Here is a 15,085-nt window from a genome sequence, read left to right as displayed (position 1 = left end):
GATAATGCATCATGAGAGTACAAGTTGAACGGCCGGCACCTTTTCCAACGTGCTGCAACTAGGTGAAAATTTCTGAAAGGCGATAACTCGCCCGAACTCAAATAGCTCAGTTACAAGTGGGGACCCAAAAGCCGATCGCGGTCCCGTTTGTCTACAGGCTGGTGTGCGTTTGTGTACGTGTTCTTTGCTTCGGGGCACGTTTGAGGGCAAACAGGAAGCGACTTCTCTGCGAGAGACCCGGTCTACCGGTTTGCACCACACTATCTGTCCGCGGCAAACATTTGTTCAGGACAGGGGACGAAAACCGAGACGAGACGCGTACGACAGCGATGCGATATCAGTAATAAGATAAAGACTAAACCGATGAACCGAGTCCGCGTTTTATCCCGTTGCTGTTTCCTTCTCGTAGCTTCCAAGCGGTCTACGCCGTCTTCGTTCATCTATATTTCGCGCTGGCGAACATCTAACTACCACGAACCTACACAGAAGGCGCACGCACGTCGATACACGCTCGTTTGTTCAAAACTTCTTTATCGAGGATCCTCGAGCAAAGCTGCCAGGCTTAACTGTCCGCACCGGTGCTCCCCGCAATCTGTCTTTCTCCCTCTTGTCTCACTGTTTTCTATCGATCGAACATCGAGTGAATTTTTGTCGGACCGGCATGGAACTCACAAAGTGCTTCCTCATGCAGAAATTGTCAGAAAGAGAGACAGAAAAGAAGAGAGAAAGAGAAAGAGATTGATACCGGTGAAACGTCTCGCAGAGGACGTTCCAACGTCGTGGCGAACACTTGAACGCGAAAATCATAACGGGAGTAACTATCGCGCGGCAAATATTGATCAATCGTGATAGAAACTCGACGGTTGATTGAATTAAAGTTGGTGTGTCGAAGCGTCGTCCGCCGCTCGCGATTATTTCAGCCTTCCAACCGATATTGAATACCTGATCCCCGACGATTACTCTGTCTCCTCCGCGAGACCCGCCAACCGGAATTGAAATCTTTCAAATGCCTCCGGTACGCCGGCCGTTCTTACCGCGGATCATAATAGCGTCCCTCCCTGTACCGAAAGTCTCTACATGGATATCTCGATGCGCAAGGAGAATATTCCGTAGTATTCTTGGTCTGGCCGGGATCTCCTCGCGTTCGGGATCCCTCCGGTCGCGGTGCCGTCGGACAAAAGAAGAAAAGAAATACATGCATGTATGTATGCGCGCGGATACGTATTATAAACCTCCTGAGCTCGCGCGCGATCCGTCTATATTAAAGAAAAGAAAGAGAAGGGAAAGGAAAAAGGTAGAGGAACGAAACAAGAGGATCCTTTTCCCGACTTTTTGTAATGGGCCGCAGTTACGAACTCGCCCAACCCCTCGGTTGGCGTTTGTATCCCTGCGCCTAGCATAGTAAACCAGACGCGCGCGCGCGTGTTGCACGCTTTTACGTTTATACTGCGGGCAACCCCCGGACAAGGAACGACGTATGCTACGTACAGCAACGGGCGAAGATTGGCGCTGGATGTTTGCGAGGTCGGCGTCGCGGCCACCCAACCCCATTTTCGTACGGTGTGAGAGTCGAGCATGTGGTAATAAACAATTTGTTACGTGAAGGGTCGAAACCGGACCAGGAGAGGGCGGCGTACGCCGCTCTCTTGCAACGTTGCGCCCATTTTCTTCTGTCGTACGCACGTTGCCGTAGCGACGCGTCACGATGTTTTTCGCAATACCTTCGGCCACGTTGATCGTTAACCTCTCTCGATTATCGTTGCGGTGAGCGCGGCAATCGACAACGATCCGAACTCGTCGCCAATGTTGTTCATTATCTATGCGCTATATTGTTTCCGTCGATAGCGATTCGCCGTGTCTGACTGGTCGATATCACCGGGCTACATATCGGTGATTACCATTCCCACTTTCATATCGCAATCGAGAACGTGTCGGTTTTTCCCTCGAACAGCATTTTTACAAACGAAATTCATAGTTTCGCCGGCAGTAAGTCTCAGTTAATAAGTATTCAAAGTAGCCTTTCGACACAAGACGATGGGAATATAATGGAGGTCATAGGTTAATTTCATTTCATTCCACGAAGTTGCGACTCGTTAACTCCGTTAACGAACAACTTGTTTTTCTCGGCTTCATATTTTTTCGTTTGACCGGTTATCGCCAGCACGTATCGCGTAAATTTCAAAAGATACAATTCCATTCTTTTCGTTTCGTGTGATTCTGCGACCGGCTGGCAACTATACACGCGTCAGCGACGTTCGCTCTCGAATTAACGCAGAGGCGCGAGCAAGGCGCAAGAACGTCGGCGAAAAGAAAGAAAAAAAGAAAGATCCACTTGACTTTAGTTTACGCGAAGACGTGGAAGCGTTGAAAAAGGGACGGGACTTCCTTCTTCTTTTTTTCCTCGTCTTCCTGCAGCCTGCCATTCCTCCCTCATGAACGCCAGCCGGCGGCGTTGCACGAACGCAGATGATAACGGGGAGGCGCAAAATAAAATGAGATCGCATTATGTGCACTCGTGAAAAGGACCCGGAGGGGCCGAGGTCGCTCGCGCATGGATCATATAGCTGCCGATGCAGACTCGCTGCTATAAAAGTGTTTTGTATCACGGGTACAAGCACGCGCGCGTGCACGACGCGACGGCCGCGTCTCTGGCGTTCGCGTTTTCCTTTTTACACGAAACCGTGGACTCTGCTCGCCCATCTGCTGGGTGACTGGTTTCACTTCACGGGAACCGTGTCGAACGCGCGTCGTCGCGTTTTGTGAAATCGAGGGGTTGCGCGAGCAAAGACGGGACGCATCAGTCGAGGTCTCTTCATTAGAACGATATCTATTGACGCGTGGCGTCGCCTACGCTCCTCTCTCTACGCACGATTCGCTCGTATTTACTTACTCTCGCAGAACGCGCGCCCTATCTCGCTTTTCGAATCTTCTTCCCTCTCCGAGTTGTTTTTCTCCTTTTTTCTTTTTCTTTTTTGTTTCTTCCTTTTTTCGTTTTTTCAAAGTTCCAGCTCGGCGGGTAACTCGGTGTTCGCCGTGGCAGAAACGTACCGTACGTGTTTACGATTCACGCGAACGATCGCGAGCAATTCTCACCCTCTCCGTCTTTTCATCCGTTAAACCTTTCCGTTTCCACGCGTTTGTATCGCGCTTCACGAAACTCGTGACTGGCGTGGCTGTCGGAGGGGGAGGGGCGGGGGGGGGGGGGGGGGGGGGGGGGGGGGGGGGGGGGGGGGGGGGGGGGGGGGGGGGGCCGCGAATGAAAACCGCGCGGTAACCGAACTCCATTAATCACGGTGGCTTTCGTCGCCTAATGAAAGGGCAAAATATGGCAGGAGTCGAAAACCGACGGGGATAGAATCGGTCGCTGCCGAAGTTGCCAGCCTGCGCGTCTAGCTCTCGGTTAAACGATTTAAGTGCAGATTTTCGACGTCGTCGCCGAGAACACACGCGATCGCGTTTCGCAGAGGAAAGAAATATCGCGGAAATGGCAAATACGATCCGCTTAGCGAGAGACTTCACCTCGTGTTTTCTATTGTCGTTGCGCGAATCGGTATATTTATCACAGCTTTCTATTCGTTGCTCGCTTTGTTCGATCGTCGCGGATTCCTTTGGCCGAGTGTGTGTCGAATTCGAGCATCCCTCGTTAAGCAGAAGACACTGAGACGTGGTATCTATAAAAGATCGCCGCTGCATCCATCGATTTCCTCTATTACGCGAGATGTAACTCGAAGCCGGTAATGCGCTAATGGCTGTAGAAAAATCACGTCGTTCCTGTACACATTCTCCTCCTTGTGCCTGTCTATACTTTCACTAGTTGACAAAAATTTCACTGGCATTTACATCGCGACAGCGCGAGAAAATAGAAAATCTTTCTCTGCCGGTTGCGTAACGTTAGACAAGAAGGGATAGAACCGTGTATATGCATAGCAAGGGCGTTCTATTAAAAAACTTAGAACGAACTATTCTAATAAAATGCAGCTTGCACATTGGACAGGAGTATATATATACTTCCTTTGGCGGTTATACATTCAATCTAGGAGATTACAAGTTTCGAAACGAAGTTCGCCAATGAAAAAAGTGAAACGAGAAAAATTGGATTACCCCGGCAGGCAACCGACAGGAAAGTATCTCTCCTCGTGAATCTCGAGACGAGGTGGCTGCGGCCCCGGGTTTCCAGCGGAGCTCGCGACGACAATGCAAGCGCAACGATAATACCTTATTACGTCGTATACCTGCCGGGGGGAAACGCACAACCCGTTCGCATTGTAGGCTCATTAATAACGCCGTACGATCCGAGATAACGGTAGGAAAGAGAGGGACTACGTAGGACCTGGCTCTGTACACGTTCCGCGAGCAATGGACGAACGAGAAACACTTGTCGCGCGAAATCGGTTAATTCGTCGGCTAACTGGCCAACACGGGGGAAACATCGAGCCGTACAACGCGGAGAACCACGTACGAGTTTCCGGTAAATTATCTCGGCAGTTAATATTACGCGGGATATTTTAATGGACGAGTATCGATCGCGAATATACCTCGAAACTGATGGTTATTCATATCTGAACGGCGTATGTAACGGCGATGAATTGTCGATCCCGGCCACTTGAAAATCCATTTCATTCGAATGTCTCAGACCGGCGGCATAAATGAATTTAAAAAATCACGGTCACGCGGCCGCGTCGCGCATGAATTTTTACCCCGCGCGGGCTCGAAACTCGCCGAATCGGCCTTCGTGCAGATAAAACGCGCGCGCGCGTGCTGCCCGTGTGCATATGCACACTGCAGCTGATGACGCGTGACACGTGCGCGTCGTCGTTGGGAATCAATTAGCCCGACATGCACCGCTGCCCCTGGGATACGTGTAACACCTTCCCCGCCGAGCGGACCAACACTTTTCGACGTTCGACATCGGCCGACACACACCGATACGCGCACACCGATATACAGAGTGCTCTGGAAAAATTCGACTGAATCTCTCGCATCTAAAATTACGCGTATATGTAATGTTTGTAGGCACATCTCGTGGGAAACGTTCGTAGAGTTTCTTGATCATCTTTCTCGATGTACGATCGTTTGAATTTGCAAATTCTCTCTGTTAATTCGCTGGCAAATATATAGTTCCATGACGTACCGTCTACTCGGTATCTCTTACTCTTTGGTGCTTCACTTGGTTAATATTGACAAGCTGTAAATCTAGGTTAGCAAATGTGCAGCTAGTGGTCGAGATAGAATTACAATCCTCGGATATAACTTCCTGAAATTTCACGTGGCAAATCGGATCGTTTCTGACGAGGCGTATCGGTTGAGTCAGACGATTAGATATTCCTGATTTCTATTTTATTTTCTCTCTCTCTCTCTCTCTCTCTCTCTGTCTCTCTCTCTTTCTCTCTCTCTCTTTGCAAAGTACCTCCTGCTCGACCGAAGATAAAAAGAAAAAAACAAAATTTATTTCGATAGAAACTGTCGGCTAGATTCACCGAGAGGTTAGTTGATTTCGCGAAACGAACGTAAACCATTTTCGGAATACGATGCACGCGAAAATCTCCTAACGTTAATCCGCGCGTTTTTGATGGACGAAATAACGGAAGCCTGATGTCCGGCGACTATCTAGCACCAGGGTTTACGCGCATCTGCACGTGTAATCCCCGAAGGGTTTATAGGCCACCGTCGTCGCATATATGTACGCAAAGTTACATACCTCCGGAGCGATCAACTGCGCCGGACGAAGGGGAATGCATCGAGGTTTCTGCAACAGCCTCGCGCGGCTCCACTCGTTAATTAAAACTTGCCGTGGCCGTGTGCGGGGTTGAACAGGGCTGCGCCAACGGGTCATGTCAAATTTCGCTGATCATTTTTGTTCCGTGTAAACTGGAACCAGGTAACCGATAACAACGTATCGTCCGTCATCTCCTCTACACGTCGTCCCCGTAACAAACGGAATTTGCAAACGAGGTTTCGGCGCTCGGCGGAAGACAGAAAATTGAAAATTATCGATGTCCGCCGAACAGCCGAACGTCGGTGGTCGTTCGACGTTTCATGCGCAAAACAGACACGTACGTGGCATGATTTTTCGTCTGATCGTCTGTATTGCGCTAGATTGCGGTCGCCCGTTACCCGTTTATGCACCGCAACGAAGTGATATGTGGCAGGGACAGAGGTCAATATTATCCAATACCAAAATCGATCCATAATTATTAAGCAAACACAATGGGAATGGGCTCCAAAGCATGCCTGGACAAATATGATTACATCGTTGATGTGAACATTCCGATCAATATAAACTGTTCGGTGGTGTTCTCTATCCAATTACGCTTATGGGGTTTTGTCTGTAGGCCCGTGGAAATCAATCCTCGCTGACCGTGCGTTGATAGTACCGCCTAATTAGTTTGATTATTGCGCGACTTCCGGCGACTCGTCAGTCGCACGGACACAAAGAGCGCGTTGTACGCTGTTTTTCGGGAATGAATAGCCTCCGTCGCAATGTACTTTTCGCGCAACGTGCGTACGTTTCTCGACGTTCGTTCGCCGCAGCGGCGAAAGAAAATTACCTGCAGATGGTAGAAAACCTCGCCGGTGTAATTTCGCGATACGTGCGTATTATCGAAAGGACGGTAAGAGAAATAAACGAATCCGAATTACACGGTTCCTCTCTGCGCGCGCGCGATCTGGAAATAATGCGAGAGCCGGCTGATTCCCCGTTTGATTTTATTGCACTTCCGGTAGTTGGCGAATGGTCGAAGAATGAGCAAGGAACGCGCGCGTCAGTGAGCTAGTGCCTAGCGATAATCGTGTCTATCGTGTACGATTCGACGGGGAAGATTCGAGCGCGCGCGTGATAGATGACGACAGAGTCATGAGGCTGACTTGAAGTGTTTTCGGATGAATGTAGTGCCATTCATCGTGTGCCTAATTAACAGAACCTCGAGGTGTTCTGATCCCTGTATTGTGCGGACCACAGTGCGCGCGTCTAGCAAGCCGCGTCGTCCCTTTGCAAGCCGCGAGCGGTGAGAATTTAATTAACCTGTTCTGCATTTGATAGCCGGCAAAAACTTCCGGTCGGTGTCTTTTGTGAAGTGGTCGTAATTAATATTCCTCGACAGAGGCAAAGAGCAGAAGAAGCCAGGGTGGTTGCCGAGGTATAGGGCTACGAGACGACGACGACGACGACAACGACGAGACGACGCGCAGCCTGCGTGAGAGAATGAGAGACAGAGAGAGAGAGAGAGAGAGAGAGAGAGAATTTCAGACGGCAACTCTCGCGACGCTGCCTCCTAAAGACGGAGCCAGAAGAATTTTCGGATGACGAATTCGTTGCTTTTCGAGCATTCGCAGTGAACCATAGAGCGTTTGCCTGGAAAGTGTTTAATCGGACGTGTAAATCCATCTATCCGGAACAGTTACGAGTGTTTCGCTCCCGTTCCGCTTTCACTTTCACTTTTGATTATTGGGTTTGAAATAAGTTCGGGTCTAGAGTCTCTTTGACACGGAGCGTCTGCAAATTTAAACGGTCTTGAAAAGATTCGTTTAGCGTGGCAGCGGAAACAGAGGGCCGTTCCGTGTAGGGGAATTGTAAACTCCGGTCGGAAGTTTTTTTATTCATTTTCAAGCTACACTATAGATACGTCAGAGCTACTGAAAATCTATGAAATTTTCCAATAGCAACGTGGACGTCGTATTTAAAAAAAAAAAAAAAAAAAAAAAAAAAAAAAAATAATAAAAAAAAAAAAAAAAAAAAAAAAAAAAAAAAAAAAAAAAGAATCGCAAGTGATGAAATATCGAATCGGACTATTATTATTATTAAATGGAGACCAAAGGCCTTAACAGCGATTGAACCGAAGGTAAACCACACGCGCTCGATGCAAAGTATCGAGCGAGTGCATTTCTCCTGGCTATTATTCCCGGCAAGCACGGCCTTGCACTATCTTTGCCAACTCTGGCCATGTCTATTTATAAGGGTAGCTTTGAAAGTCGACGTCCAGGTCACGCCGGACCCTGAACGCCGAAATATACGCACGGCGAGTGCATTGGACAGTGTCTTCGCCCTCTTCGGGATCGACCACTGCCAACTACTCGCTGACGTAACCCACGTGAAAACGATATCAGGTATTCGATCGCATTCTACACCATTGCCGTGAAACTGTGTGACTGCTCATCTTCTATCCACGTTAGATTAGACTATTAACTTCGTTTTTCAGATCTGATTAGATTAGGTTAGGTTAGGTTAGGTTAAATGACAAAGGAAATGATAATTAGAAAGATGGACTTTATCCAGATAAAAACTAATATTAATTCCATTTGATTTCGATCGCCTAAAGTAACTAAGTTGCTATGTAATTTGGTGACGTCGACAATGATATTAATTAAGAATTTGTTTTCAGATCAGATTAGGTTAAGTTATATGAGAAATAAAATAATAATTATGAAGACTTTATCCTGATAAAAACTAATATTAATTCCATTTGATTTCGATCGCCTAAAAGAACTAAGTTGCTACGGTTGTCTACAGTAGTTTGGTGACGTCGACAATGAAAATAATATTAATTAAGAATTTGTTTTCAGATTAGATTAGGTTAGGTTAAATGAGAAATAAAATGATAATTATGAGGATGGACTTTATCCTGATAAAAACTAATATTAATTCCATTTCATTTTGATCGCCTAAAGTAACTAAGTTGCTACGTAATTTGGTGACGTCGACAATGAAAATGATATTAATTAAGAATTTGTTTTCAGATTAGATTAGATTAGGTTAAATGAGAAATAAAATTATGAAGATGGACTTTATCCTGATAAAAACTAATATTAATTCCATTCGATTTTGATCGCCTAAAGTAACTACGGTTGTCTATAGTAGTTTGGTGACGTCGACAATGAAAATAATATTAATTAAGAATTAATAAACAATTCGTCCACCACGAATTTTCAAATTGTCACTTTACACATTCTCTGTCTGTAATTGCATCGATCGATAAATCGAGTTCCCTTTGTAAATCAACGAACTGTCTCTAGATTGATCTTTAGCCTCTCTCTCTTTCTCTCTTTTTTCTCTCTTTCACACACACACACACACACACACACACACACCGCTGTCTGTTATTTAGAATGGCTCGTTTCCACGACGCGACGCTTTCACTTTCATTTCTATTTTATTCCCCTCCGACAAATTTTTCTCCCGACTTTTCTTCCCCTCTTGCAAAATTTTGCTGCTAATTGCAGATTCGGCCGAAACGAACGACTTCAATCGATTGTGTTTTAAATGTGTTGGCTACAGATGACTAAAATTTTGGGTATTTGATTGGCTACATAAAAATTTAGGACGCCGTAAAGTTCTCTTAATTTTGAATGACGGTGTTCAAGAAATCCTATTACTCAAAAATTTTTTATTGACTGTGTGAATACTTTCATCGATCATTCTGAAAAGCAGGAACAGACAGCCTAACAGATATTTTTCAAAAATAAAATTAAGACTCAAATTAAACATTTCAAAATTAAACAACGCACAAATCCAAATTTACTAAATCGTCGAAATTCGACGGCCAGACAATGGGACAAAGAATATTCGAATATTTCTCGATGTTACATTGCCGAGCTTGCGTTGATCAAATAGAAAATGAAGTCGACGCGAAAACGAATCGCGCGTGATAGTAGCTCGAATCGAATTCCGCTATTCGTTTCGAGATTAACGAGGGATTCTCGAGTGGCTGCTGCAAATCCCTCGTTGAACTCGTTCTCCCTGGTAGAATCGATGTCGGAAGATTAGCGTTTTATGAAATTTGCATGTTTTCTGGTTACCTGGGAAAAATATCGAAATCCCTGGCTCTGATTCGAAACCGTAGTTTTCTCCAATTCGGTTCGACGTTTAAATAAATTTCGACATCGACAGAATAAATTTCAGAGAAGATTAAATTTTTTTCACAAAACTAAATATATTAGGGGGTGTTAGATACTCATAAGCAATTCGTTTTCTTTTTTTTTTTTTTTTTTTCAAAATTTAATAAACCATCTAGTGACACGATAATTCAATTTATTACAACGTATAGCCTATTAAAGTTAACTATATTGGCACTCTGTGTGCTTATTGTTAAGTTACACTATAGATTATCGTTATATTATTATATTATTATTGTTAAATTATAGATTAACTCTTTTTGCGCGGTGTCAAAAAAACGACGTTACTTGTGGGTATTCCTGATAGTTAGAAGAAATGAAGTGAGTTCTCGGAGAATACCAAATAAAGGATTGTGAACCGAGTGAAACCGTACGACAGGGAGGAGGGCCGCGAATGTCAGTTGGACTGTCGAGGCTGACGTAACCAGAGGTAAGGAACCATGTAATTACCGGGTAAGTGTCCGTGCAAGGAACGAGTGTATTTGAGATTTACGCCTGACGAATCGCGGACGGCTACCTTGGCCCGCATTCGACGTCCTCGGACGTACGTTCGACGTTTATCGACGCGCATCGCCACTGTCGTCTCCGTCAATTAGAACGTGGTTAGGATCTTTCGCGCGATCTCCTCATGTCACATGCCGCGAACTGTCTCTTTTTTTCCTACGCTCGATCTATTTATTCAGAACAGTAAACACTCCGACGAGAAGATTTCCACCGAGTGCACAATTACACGAAGAAACAATAAACTATAATTGTTGTCCACGTCTTTTTTAAGCTCTGTTCAAGAGGAAGATAATTGGAAATAAATTGCTTCGTAAAGAAAGGAAAATTTCTTGAGACACGGAAACATTAGCAAATAATTAACTTCCTGCGAATCGATATTTTCTTTTTTTTTTTTTTTAACAAATATCCAGACTGAATAATTGTCTCCGATTCGTCGGGATTCGCTGAGACAAAGAGGGACAAAGGTGGGAGAAGGGAAAGGTGCAGGGAGACAGAAAGAACGGTGGAAGTGAAACGCGAGATTCGAAATGCACCGTGACCTTTGAGGAGCAGGATTACGACGAACATTCTGGAGAACGTGGTCACGAACTTGGAGGGCGAGTATCGATCGCGTTGGCACGCGAGGCACCTTTTTCCTCTGGATCGCAATTCTTCGAGAAACAAACACGTGGATCACTGAAACCGGAGACCCACTTTCTACCTCATAAATTCTTCATCGTGTACTTGATTTCTTCTCAATAAAATTTTCTGTACGAAAATTTTCTCTCTTTTTTTTCTTTTCGGAATTACGTAAAGCAACGCAGGTGAATAAAAGAAATGTTCTTTCGGTACTTGTCGACTGAAACAATAATTTCTGCTCGAATTCTTACGTTTCTGGATTAATTTGCAGCGCTCGAATCGCCTAACTCGAAGAAAAATTTCCCACCAGCCTCTTAAACTCACTGTGAAAAATCGGGAAGGCGATTGACAGAGATCCGAAAATTAAACACAAAAAACGAATGTCCTACGTTACAATTATCCGACTATGTATTACTATATTTAAATGTAAAAATTAAGAAGAAAAAGAAAGAGAGGGGAAAGGAAGAATAGAATCGTCCGTTATCGACGGTTGAAACGACACAATTTCGCCGTTTTTGTTCGCAGCACGCGGAGAAATTACAATTGGAGAGAACCCTCGCAATTAACCGATTGGAGATTTTTTCGGGACGAGGGTTTCATCCCCTCTCCCCTTGAGGAAGCTTCCCCGACGTCGCTGGAGCGGAAGTGGTTGAAAAACGCTCTCGAAGGTGGGTTTGTTACTGGGTCCGATCGATAACACGGTCTCTCGCTGCCTCGATCCACTCGCGCTTTCGCGAGACGAAAGAGAAAGAACAACCGGTTTTTCCCTATGTAGTACATTGTGTGGCACGCTCTATGCCAGCGGGTTACACCAATGCGAGGAAAGAACGAACGGTTTCAGGGAAAAAATCACCTGACCCGTGGAACCGCGATAAAATTTTACAAAAAAATGCAAAGAACCATATCTTTTACTTTATATTGCAACTAAATGATTATTTCTTTATTTCTCCCTTTCTCTAGCGTCTCCTCATCTCTGATGACAATTGAGTTTCACTATTGCCAACTGAAATTTCCAAAACCAAAAGCTCGAAATTAAATTCCACCGCGAACGTAATTCATTTTGTCGTTTTGTATACTGCTATATAAATATTGCCGTGAATGTTTCATTGGGTGGAACGACGATTGTAGAATGATCAGAGACCTGTAAAATTCATAATACTGCAACGTGGTGGCAACTTGGTGGTACGAAATCCGCGCGCAGACCTTCGAGTAATCGATAACCCTGACCGATGGTATCGCGCCCGTGCTGAGTAACGTTGATGCAATAATTGTACCGCAAAATAAATTACAAGCATTATCAAACGTGTTAACACGGTCACAGAGTGACCACTTGCGTCGATATCGCCAGTAAACCGAGTAACATCGGTATCACTCTTTAGCGACAAAGTATAGTAACATCGATATCGCTCTTTAGAATAAAGTATCGAAGCAACGTCTTTGACTTAATTCCTACCAGAAATTATTTAAAGGCATAAAAAACGAAAAACCGAACGAAAACAGACAATCAGGCAAGGTATCTCAACCAGCTAAGTGAATTTTATTAAATCTGGAATTAGTATTTTTTTTTTTTTTTTTTTTCAGGAAATGAACGCTACGGCTTGATTAAATCGATTCAATGAAATTATTCTGTCTAAATTCGTATACGTTCATTTCGTAAATTTGCTAAAATTTCACCTCCGTCCAAAATACTTGTAAAGTTATTTCAGAAAAACTAACGAGAAAAAAATCCAAACACTAGGAATTAAATTACATAAAATTCCACGAGTTTCAGAATAAAATTTCGTAGTAAAAGGATTTCAAGTATAATTACTAAACGGTATTAAAGAAAATTTTAGTTCAAATAACAGAGGAAGTAATGGAAAATATGAAAAGGATGGTTCGTTATTCTCATAAACGAAGCGAGTGAATCCTGACGTTGCTGGCCAGACAAAGCGAATCGTGGAAACGATATAATTTTCAACGAGATAAATTAACGAAATGCAATTTATCTCAATATTGATAGTACTTCTTGACAATAATTCATCATTGATGAACGCTCCATCTCTTACTAATAATTTATACATATGTTATTAACATATAAATTATATACGATTGTCTATATATAAATTATTAATAATTCATTATTGAGTATTACTCTACCTTCTGGTGTTAATTTATAGACGATCCATTAATTATTCACAATTAATTATTACTGATTCATTACTTACAATTAATACCATTTCCTAAAGCAGTTTATTCATTTTGCCATTTTATTTCATTTTCGCAATGATCACTTTCCTATTGCGGTCGACGCAAGTATTCGCACACTCGATGAAAAACTGTCGATTTCTCAGGCTACCGCAACTTTCTGAATAAAAATTGTACAACAAGCCTCGGTTGGCCTCATTTTAAAGCCTATACTTTGACAGACGTTGGTTCATTTTCTTCAAAGATGTTTTAACACCTTATGTAGCAAAGTTTAAAATAGGAAAATAAAAGAACAGACATTTTTTCTTATCGAAAACTGTCAAAATCCAAACGTCCTCAAAATCACTGAGAAATCTTTTCTCGTGACTAGATTTATCACTGTCTTGGAGATTAAATTTCGTCTTTGTAATCAACAAGCTTTGAAATTTGCTGTACGATTTTTCTTTTTCACCCATTTTATTGAACTTTGAGTACTAGGGTTGCACAACGATAAATGAATATTCATCGTTTAACCCTGATATTCAACGAGGAAACAATTGATTCAAGCTAGGGAGGATTTTATTTTCGTTTCAAACTTTTACGTGATTTAGCGTAGTTTTTTTTAGTTTCTCGTAGTTCGGACTTTCCCTCAATATTTTCGCAGTTTGCATAATTTTACATTGTTTTAAATTGTTTTACATTGTTTAAATTCGCTGATACATAAGTCTAAGATACCACTTTTAAATTCAGAATGTTTCAAACATAAAATTCTGACATTTCGTACTAAGGCAAGATCACTAGTCCATAATACCGTAGTGATTTTTAACTAACAAAGAAAAGAGAGGAATTTTCAATAGTTTCAGAATTTGAATCATTACCTGAGCAAATTCTTATTTTTCTAGCGAACAAAATCGTACAATTCCCCGATAGAACTGTTTCCAGGCTCAAAAGAATCACCATAAACCATCATACTAATCCAACCTCGTCATAATTGCTACGAACAACCAAAACAACGAAAACCACTCAACCCAGTCGAACGAAACGACGAAAGAAAGTAGCACAAACTGATGAAACTGAGAAATCGAACCTGAGCCCACTATGTAACTATGATCACCGTTTCAACCGAAACAATTTCCACCAGGACCTAACCTAATCGATAAAACCGACAAAGAAGGCTGAACCGAGCAACTGTATTATAAAATGCAAGGTGGAGATATCGGCGGAACGTGGAACTGCCGCGATCAAAGTGGCGATTTAAAAAAAAAAAGTGGTAGGGAGAGAGAAAAAAAGAGTATCGACCGTCTGAAACCGATTGAAAGATCGGTGGAAACCTGTTCAGCATGGAGTCTGCGGCGGACTGGTTGGCTAGGGAGTAACCGGCGATTGCTATTATGGTGTACAGTGCACCGTAACAGCTTCACGGTGCTCAATAGGATAATTGCGACGCGGTTGTAGTATCGCGCGCGTTACCGCGCACACGGTATTAGCATAATATTCTACGAGAGGCGTCCTACGACTAACGCGGCCCGCCATCTCTAATGGCAATTATTCCGCGCCGATAGCACCGAGCCGCCTGGATCGCGAAAGGATCGCTAATTCGATTCCTTCGGTGATTGGATTACACGGACGTTTTTAACACCGTGATCCATCCGAATGGCTGGAAAGGACGCGGAAAGTTCGCGAGTCATTTCGCTAGAGCGAATCGCGAAATCGGAGAGAAATCGGATCGGATCGGGCGCCTGTGAGAGTATTTTGGTTCGATGGTTTCGGTGAGTCGACGAATCTACGAAATCTCGATTGCGAGCGTTTTAACTGGAAATTGAAGGACATCGAAGATCTACAGGCATCATTGCAAACGACGAGGCAGTAAAATATGAATTTTAAATATTTGTATTCAATTTTGGAATAT

General features: G+C 43.6%; 1 long non-coding RNA gene across 1 annotated transcript in view; it reads right to left on the bottom strand.

Moving 5' to 3' along the window:
• Positions 1 to 3,519: 3,519 nt before the first annotated feature.
• LOC122537948 overlaps positions 3,520 to 15,085 on the bottom strand; it is a 45,658-nt gene continuing 34,092 nt past the window's right edge. The window contains exons 3-4 of the long non-coding RNA XR_006308744.1: positions 3,665 to 3,671; positions 3,520 to 3,529 (exon numbers count right to left, since the gene is read on the bottom strand). This is a non-coding gene — a long non-coding RNA (uncharacterized LOC122537948). The remainder of the gene's footprint in view (positions 3,530 to 3,664; positions 3,672 to 15,085) is intronic.

This window comes from Frieseomelitta varia, unplaced genomic scaffold (assembly GCF_011392965.1).
Source record: "Frieseomelitta varia isolate USP_RPSP 00005682 unplaced genomic scaffold, Fvar_1.2 scaffold_940, whole genome shotgun sequence".
Classification (NCBI taxonomy): domain Eukaryota; kingdom Metazoa; phylum Arthropoda; class Insecta; order Hymenoptera; family Apidae; genus Frieseomelitta; species Frieseomelitta varia.
Note: the sequence above shows the minus strand (reverse complement) of the source record. Positions and strands in the feature narration are given on the sequence as shown.